This window comes from Argiope bruennichi, chromosome 3 (genome assembly GCF_947563725.1).
Source record: "Argiope bruennichi chromosome 3, qqArgBrue1.1, whole genome shotgun sequence".
Taxonomy (NCBI): domain Eukaryota; kingdom Metazoa; phylum Arthropoda; class Arachnida; order Araneae; family Araneidae; genus Argiope; species Argiope bruennichi.
The window spans coordinates 44,394,988-44,404,993 of record NC_079153.1 but is presented as its reverse complement, the minus strand read 5'-3'; positions in this window follow the sequence as shown (position 1 = coordinate 44,404,993).

Here is a 10,006-nt window from a genome sequence, read left to right as displayed (position 1 = left end):
GACAACACAGATCAAGGTATAAAAAATTTGATACACGGATTTAGAATTTAAAATATAGTTGTTTCTTATATTTTGATACCAGTCTGTCAAATGGTTTTCTGTCTTCTGAATAAATATAAACGCAATGTATTAAATCAAGGCAATTCGGTTGTTATCTTGCGACTACTACTGGAATTTTATGTCGAAGCTTGGTCTCAATAGGCTGGCAAAAATGTGTTCAAAATACATATTCTCGTGATAGATTAATAAAAATGCCAGATTCACGGCAAAGATCTATATTGCATAATCAATGTTTACCAATGTCATCCAAGATATTCGTAACGATACCAAAGGTTCTCAATTTTATGCAAGGGAAACAGGATAAAACGTTTATCGGAGAATATGCGAGAATGTTTCGAAAAGACCACTCCATTTTTTTTTTTTTTTTACTATGCAACAGTGTTCAAAGGAAACAGCTCTTTTATATTCTATTCAAAAATTAATTCGCTAATGAAGGAATAGCAGATATTCTTTACAACTCAAAACTTTAGAAGAGATCTCATTCACAATACAAACAACTCATGGTATGTAATCAGACGCTTCGATTTAAACCTTTGTATGTTTTTTAATCAATTAAAGAACGGAATGCAATCTCAAAAATGGAAATACATTTGCTCTATTCTATTCTATTTTATATTCTATCTCTTGCCATATATTCCCTAAGGGAAGACCAGAGAAAAGGCACAAAACACGATTTTCAGAGTAAACAACTTGCGATATATAATCCAAATCTTCCATTTAAAGTCATTTGCATTTTTTGAAAAGTCCATTCAAGAAACTAGAACGTGCTCACAGAACCGTGAACCTTAGTTGAAATTAACTCCACTGCTTATGCACACAAAGATAACAAGCCATTCAGACCTTTTCCAAGCTTAAAGTTGACTTTAAATAAACGACGGCTCTATTCATTCCAAAAGATGTCGAGTTAACTGTTTATTTCCTTTATCTTTTCACTATATGTTTGACGAATGGCGCTTAAAGTTCTTCATAAAGTTATATATCTTAATTTTTCACACCGATTCTTCGCACGAAGTGGGTCATGCGGCTTTTAGTAGTGCACTTTTCTGTCGCCGGAACTTGGCTTTCTGACAACTCCATTTTTCACCCAGACTGAAAGATGAAGACAGCCCTTTAACTGCTGCCTCTCCAGGAGTAAGTTCTCAACAGAAATAAATAAAAAGGGAAAGTCAGAAGAGCGATAAAATTTGGTTTTGTACAAAAAGAGCTGTGTTTCAACATGATATATAAGATATTGTTTCCTTTTTCTTCCTTTGCTTTTATGGCTAAGCGTAGTAATGCGAACAAAAACGGATGTTGTGCAAGAAAAAATGTATTATAAATTGACAGGATGTTCTTTTCTTATGGCAGAATTAATAGTAGGATTGGTTTGGAATGTTTTTATTCCATTTTCAAGGTGACCAGTTCTTTTTGGACTCGGACCAAAAGATATCAGAGCATTTCAGAAGGAAATGTATGATAGGCAATGGAATAATTTTTGCGACATTTCAATTTATTTTCAGTATTAGAAAAAAAATTATATTATATATTTATGGGCTTCTTCCTTTTTCTTGTACAAGATTTATAGTGAAATTTGATTCGCAATATTTTAAAATTTCTTTCAAGGTCACTTTTTCGCTTTAGTAGTTGGAAAACATTGGTAACATAAAAATTACTACTTCAAGTTATAAATTGTATTTTCCAACAAAAATTAGTTTAAAAACATTTCCAGATTGTTTTCATTTTAAGAAAATGTACTATTTTTCACTTAAGTGTTTTGTATCATTTAATTTTCTGGAAAGGACTTTATATATAAATCTAATTCTATCAGTGAGATAAATCATTACTGAAAGGTCATAATTGGAGTGGCCATTTATCATTGAATATTCAATAAATCATTGTTATAGTATAAATTCTAGCAATCTCTAATAGTGTAATTAGTTTTGTGGTGTTTTTATATATTTTTCAAGGTGACAGTTCCTTTTTGGAATCGAACCAAAAGATAGCAACGTATTTCAGAAAGAGATGGGTGATAAATTATGGAATAATTTTAGGGATTTTTCAATTTACAATCAGCATTATAAAAAAAATCATATAATGAATTTAAAGGTTGTTTCCTTTTCCTTGCAGAAGATTTATGATAGAATTTTTTTCTTTATGATTTCATACTTCTTTTGAGGTCACCTTATCTTGTTTAATCGTTTGACGTAATAAATATAAATATCTGCTTTTCTGTATAAATGAAATTTAGAACAAAACCTACATAGTTCCAAAACGTTTTGCAATTATTTTCGGCTTTGAAAAAGAACGCATGATTTTTCACTTACGTGTCTTATATCATTTGATTTGCAATCAGTGGTTTTAATTTAAATAAATTTTAGTCTAGTAGTCAATATAATAAGCCATTGTTTTAGTCATAATTAGTCATTAATCGTTTGTAAATCATTAAATAATTTGTAATTTATTATTGTAATTTGAAAAATCCAATAGTCATTAATAATAGAAATCGTTATAAAATTCTTCTATATTTCTTCAAAGTGGCAATTTGATAGTTTGAAATTGAACCGAAAAATATAAAAGTACTTATGAATGAAATACAAGATAAGCTATGAAACAATTCTCATAAAACATTAAAAAAAAATTGATAGAAAATCTTGATATTTCTTTTCAAAGTCAAACGTATTGGCAAGAAGAAAATCATTTTATGTATAAAAAATAATTACTTCGCGGAATAAATTAATTCTCTATTAAAAACCATTCATTAAATTTAACAAAAACATTTTTAAACTGTATATAAATCCTTTTTATTTTAATTATTTTCTTTTTAGTTTTTAATCGCTAATTCATTAATATAAATACTATGAAAACTTGAATCATTTTTTTTTTCAAATGATTCAAAGAGAAAGACATGCACATGGAAATAAGATTCAGGTAAATATGTCGACGAATTGAATATTAAATCTTAGGAACAATAAAATAATATACTGCCATTTCAGAGCACTTAAGGTTTTAGAATTTCACTAGTCCTAGTACATAAAGGAAGAGAGTGAAAAATCAATTATAATATGTCAATTTTAAAAGAATATAACATGGTCACATCTTCTCTAATATGTTAACTTGTGTGTCACATATATGATTTGGAAGGTGAGAATGTGCACTCCTGGAAATTTTAAATATCATTTTAATTTCTTAGAATTTAAGCTAGATTTCGGTGTTTTTCCGTAACAACTTCCGAAAACATTATTGTAAAAATTAATTCTGAAACATTTCAAAATTTTAAAAATGTCTTTTTAATGATTTTAAATTAATTATTGTGCAAATTTTTCCTGAATTTTGGCAACTTTTTAAAAGTATTTTATGTCTATTTTCCAACAATAGATTACATTATTACTCTGAAATTAATTCAAATAGCTTTTATTGATTCGTCAAATATTTAATCAAGTAGCTTTTTTCCATTGTTGAAAGCAACAAAAGAAGTATTCTGTTTAATATTTGCGTTGTTAAAAAAACGAATAAAAGAGTGAAGTATTTCGAAAACAGATGATAGTCGAACTCGTATTTACGTTTTTAATAGCGCTATGGCGTCATAAGACTGGTTTCAACTAGAAAAGTTCAGACATGCAATAAATAGAACACACGTAAGACAATTAAAGTATCATGGCTTTAATGTCTGACTGACGAAATTGTGGATATGAAGTTATATCTAAACCATTGAACAGAAATTAAATATAATCAATAACCCCGGCAAATCAGCTGGTGGCCAAACACGACTATATAATAAATAAAAGTATATAAAAATAAATGCTGATGGGTTTTGTGAGATTTATTTTACATGTATAATCAATAACACTGATAGATAAATTTTATTTTTTATTTATTTCAATTTTTTTAATTCCCAACTTTTATGATTTACAAACTATGCCGCTCAGATATCTCGTACTAAAAGAAGAACCTCAATTATTCCCCCCCCCCTTTTTCCCCATTAGAGCTGCCTTTTTCGTTAATATCAAAAATAAAGTTTTAAACTTTTTCCCGTCTCGACCAAATATTTTAAATCATGCCCACCTCCCCAAAATTAAATAGATAGATAAGAAGAAAAAAATGGTAATATTTTCTACGCTTAGCTTTGATTGGCCAATGTTTCATTTTTCTAGTTCAAAATTCTCAATCCTTTTTTTAAAAAGAAAAAAAAAGAAGAAGAAGAAGAAGATTTCACTGCTTATTTATTTCGAAAAACATGAAAAGAAGCAAAATTAATCTCATTAATCTTATATTTCATGTAAGTGGAATGATTAAATGCGGCAATGTTATGTGACAAGTAAGTATTCCTCCTCTAAAAATTCTCTAATTAGGGTTAACTGGAGAATCTAGATCTAGAGATTTATGTATCCTTATTTTAATTAGCAAAATGCACATTAAGATAAAGGGTGTCCCAAATTAATGCAAGATTTGAATTTGCCACCATTCGTGCAGTAAAGTGTTGGCAACCCTGTTGAAAAAAAACCCATTTGACATCTGATAGTTTAGGGTTAGTAAAAATGGCGTTACACGCTAGAACACCGTTAACGCAAGATTTGATTTAAATAAAAAGCACCGTTTTTTTTTCTTTAAATTATTATATTTTTATTGAATCGTAAAGTACACAGAATAGGGTTATGTATAGAATAACACATACAGCAAATGGCTTCCACGGCTTTGCTAGGACATACGCATTCGTTTATCGAAATTTTCCAAGGCCATTTTGCATAAATGTGGCTGAATTTCGTTGAGGCAGCTTTGAATTTCTTCCTTCAATGCACGCGTGCTTGTGAGCATTTGGGAATAGACCTTTGACTTCAAATAATCCTATAAAAAGAAATCTAATGGTGTTAAATCACACGATCTAGAGGGTCAATTCTTAAATTTTCTAACTTTGATCGCCAGATTTTCATTATTTTTAAAACTTTGTTCAAAAATGAAAACTCATTGTTCCATCGTAAACGCTCCATTTTTATTAACCCTAAACTATCAGATGTCAAATAGTTTTTTTTATAGAGTTGCCAACACCTTACTGCACGAATGGTAGCAAATTCAAATCTTGTGTCAATTTTGGAACACCCTTTATATCCATTTGGGCAGCTATGAGTGGTCTATGAGTAACAAGTATCCATTTTAGCCACAACGCGTACGACACTACTTTTATGACTATGTTACCGCTCTAAAGAGAAATGATAGGATTTTTATTTTTACATGCAGATATTATATTCATTTCACATTACAGAACCCAAAACATGTAATTAATTTCTCTACTTTTTTACAGGTTGCTGTACAAATTGCTGAGACTCAAAGTACTGACCTTTTAGCAAACAATCGCACAACAAATTTCGTCTCCAATAAACAAGGCATCAAACAAAACTTAATTTTTTGCCACATCAAAATTTAAGCAAAGATTTTGAATCAAACTGGAAGACTACAAAAAGTTAAAATGAAAGTAAACTAGCAACTGCAAATAGCACAGTGTTGTTGACAAATCCTATTTTGGAATCCCTGTTTAAACGATTCGTTTATCTTCATTCTGTCCATTGGCTTCCTCCTGCTCATCTTCTCAATTAGATTGAAAAGTTCTATATTTAGGAGGTATTCATCAAAGGAATTGAGTCTCCTAATCTTCGACGATAAGCTATTTTTAGAGAGCCCAAAGCAATTATAAAAGGCCATTCCTTTCTTCTTCATTTTTAAATGAATTTCTGACGATATTTATAATGGATGCTGGAATGCTTCCTCCATCAATCAGAATTAAGTTCCTGCCTCCAATGAAAACACGGCTTCTCACTTCACTTCGATACTCAAATAATTTACGAGCTAGAAAATGATGAAGTGTATCGTTTCCTGGAAGTTGTTTTTCTCCGTCTATCTAGCTGCTTCTGAGAATTGAGCTTTCCGGAAATAAATAGAAATAAAATGCATCTTCTTGGTAAAGGTTGGGTGGTGTTGAATTTATTTTGATTTTTTTTCTTGGGAGGTTTCAAAGATTGAAGATTTCTAATATAAATTAATTGAAATTCCTCCCCATTCAAGGACTTTGACAGCTACGCTAGCAAGAGATGCAATGATTGTAAAAGAAATTTATTACTTAAAAATATTTTTAATTTTTTCATATATATATTTTCTTTCTGAAGAAATATTTCAATCGAAACATGAAAGAGGAAAAAAATAATATGTGTGTTTTCCTTTACAGATAAAAATTCTTTTAATTCATTTCTTGCAAATTATTTTTTTTAATTATTTTAATCTATCTAATTATTTCAGTGAATTAAATGGACATTTATGGAAAAGGCAATAACATTAAAAAAATAATTTAATATTTTTTTACTTTCCCCTATAAGTAGTATCGAGAAAGTAAAGAAAATCGTTAAAAAAATGCATTTTGTGGCCATGTCTTACTGTTATTAACTGTTTTCATTTGTAGATCCAATACTTTATACTTTTTCAAAGAGGCACGGCAAATGCAGATCTGTCATCTAATAATTTCACAAAAATATACAATTCACTTTTTTCATGCTATAATTTCCCGCCCCCACTGATTATAAATCTTTACCTTCTAGTTGCAGGGGTTTGCAGTAGTGTTAAAATTCAGTAATGATATCAATTTGTTCGAAACAGCAGAGACTTCTGGTACAACCCATTATTTAACTATCTTTTAAAAAGTCATTGGTAATTCAGATCAATGATTTTTACTTTCTCGTATATGTATCTCGCCACCCTGGAGGGTACACAAATAAGTGTGGGATCTGACTCCTCCCATCGTTGACGGGACGTACTTCCTTTGGGGAAGGTTGTACCGTGGTCGGTGATGGCCCTTAGGACTCAACCACAGGTCCCGCCAGTGTTGCTGTTGCGGCGGTACGGTCATTCAGTTTTATGGTTTTAAATCCGTGTGCCTTCGTGGCGGGTCGGAGAGTCAGATGACTGACTTCTCGTATATGTAGTATAGCGAAAGTTTAATAATCGTCAAAACAATTCGAATTCGAGATTTTGAGGAAACTCCACTTTTTGGACTTCCTTGAGTTCGAAAAACACGTTTTTGGAAAAATATCCGTCTATTTGTCTGTCTATGATAAAGATAACTCAAAAACGCCTAGAGTAAGAGAGTTGAAATTTGATATACGATTTTTACACCATATTTTCAGATTTCTATCAAATTTTGAAGCAATTCTGTTCAGAGAAAATTCATCAACCCGGCTGTTCGAATATAAATTAATACGAGAATTACAAAACGGAGAAAGCTAGATAGATGAAACTTGGTACACATATTTAACATATATAGTGTAGACACTTGTGAATTTTGAGTCAAATCCAACTAAGAGTAGACTGTCTTTTGGTCTGTACTTTCAAAAATATGTAAATGCGATAGTTCAAAAATATAATGACTTAAATATATCAAATTTGGTATGGGATTTTGTGACTGAAAATGCAATTTTCTGTCAAATTTTTATTTCAATCTCCATCAAGGAAAGCCTAATTTGATTTTTCGATATTATGAACGCATACCAGAGATTGATAGCCAAATATCTCGCCCAGTTTGATACGATAGATTCAGTAAAAATGCTAAAGTTGATATTTCGTAACTTTTGTACGCGAATGCCATGTAATGCATTCTATGGCATGACACCTTTTTTAGAAATATGCGAGAAAGTTTTGGCATAACCACTCCCTCTGGTTCTTCTAAGCAGTTTTAACAACAAATTTCCTTATATTTTTTATACCACATTTTAATAGAATCTAAATTAAAGTGTACTTTTTTTTTGTCAAAGTGGCTAGGAAACCTAAAATAACGTAAAAATAAATATTTTAATACCTTAAATGTGTTTTTTTTTTCATAATTTATTAAGAAATATAAGTGTTTAATAACTTTGTAATAAAATGCATTGTCTCTTACATCATTCAATTTATTCTATTTTTACATCCAATGCTTATTTATTCCAAAACGCCCACACGAGTTAAATCGTTTGGCAATTATAGCATAAATCTGTCAATTTCTAACGACCTTCATCAAATCTAGAATGACCGTTGGAATTTTATATGTATTTTAAGCAACTAATAATCTGTCGTTACCTTTCGGGACACTCCAAACCGTATTATTAATCCCTTTTCTAGACAATCTTAAAATAGAAATATTTTTTCGTTCTTTCTTACAGTGTCGTTCGCACATTGATCGCCCTAACCAGAGGATAAATGCAATTATTTGTCTGGAACAGATGCAGGGAGCAGGACACAGCTGGAAAGAATTTTACTTCTTTAGAAAATGTACTTGTAGAAGTGTAAAAATATCTCGCCTTTTTCTAAAACTCTTTCTGCGGTGAAAGTGAAACAGGCTTTCTATTTTATATGCCTAATAATAAAGAGACTGTTCCAAGACGATACTTCAGAATTGAAATATGTTTGATGAAATTTTTATCATAATTTTATTTTTAGTAAATACTACAATTAAGGCAAGTAAACCCTAACCTTGTTCCTAAAGAAACATATCTCTTCTGGTTAGTTTGGGAGGGATGGATGTAGAATTGTTGAAGTGTGTGACTATTTCCCCCCCCCCCTTTTTCATTTTGAAATATCTATGAATATAAAACAAGGTCAATAAAGTTAAAACTATTTTAAATAAAATTTAAAAGGGTAAAACTATTTTTACAATATATGATTTCTGAAAATGAGACATCAAAAATATTGTGTAATTAGCATTTCATATCATTTTCCTGCAACAGATTGCTACATTAATGAATGAAAGAAAGCGAAAATAAAGCAACTAGGAAGCCTTTCATACAACACATTAAGTAATAAATATTAACCAAAGAAAAAAATTTAGATACAAACAAATATGAAAACATTACTCATTCTTTAGATAAATTTTGTATAATAATATGGCATGCAAAATTATCAGCTAGAATCTAGTCAACTGTACCGCCTTTAGTCGATTCCTCCTTTAATTTGAAATTCGGTATACATATTTAATATCTATATTGTTGACCACTCTCATATTTTGTGCCAAATCCAATAAGAAAATTGAACCCTCAGTACTTTTAGAAATATGTAAAAGTGACAACTCAAAAATGCAATAATTTAAATACATCAAATTTGACATGGGATGGGACTACAAGAGCAGTTTTGCGTTACATTTTTATTTTAATCGGTTAAAAAAAATATGTCTAAAATATAAATTCGATTTTTGAATGCTATTAACGCATATCAGGGATTAATCGCCAAAAACTTCGCCAAACACGATAGATTCAGTAAAATTGTTAAATTCATGCCAAACTTAATATTTCGTAATTAATGCTATATGTAAAGCCTTCTCTGGCATGACAAATTTATTGGCGAGATGCGAGAAAGTTTTGGTGAGACCATTTCCACTGGTTTTAAATTCACATCAACGAAAAATTCATTATTCGGGAACTGTTTTATATCAGCCTTTACTCAGATCTACTGAGTATTTTTCTCAGTTTTATTTTCTTTTCTTTTTCCTCCCCTCCCTATCCTAAACCCCATTTTTCCCCTGAGAGAACGGTGATATTTGGGTAAGAGAAGCCTGGATATTTGACTTTGAAATTCCTGTTTCATGGCTTGCGTCCAGCGAGGGAAGAATTCGAAGAATGTAGAGGGCGTAAAAAAATAGAAAATAAAATAGAATCACTTCTCTTGTATTCGACTGTTCTTATCAGAAAAACAGCTCAACTTCGCCATTGCTTTTATGAGTTTCCACAATCGCGGGAATATTTCACTGAAAATAGCTCTTTCCGAGTGTTCACGGAAAGCTACTCTGGGATCGTAACGGGATGCGTAATTTTTATGACCTACGAACGCTCCTCGGGGCTCTTTCGGCCTGTGGAAAATTATTCGAGGGGCTTAGAAAAGGAAGCAATTTATTTGCTCCTTAGAAGAAAAAGAGCAGGTATTTGTGAAGTTATTAGCTAAAAGGAATTTATCCTCATGGCAT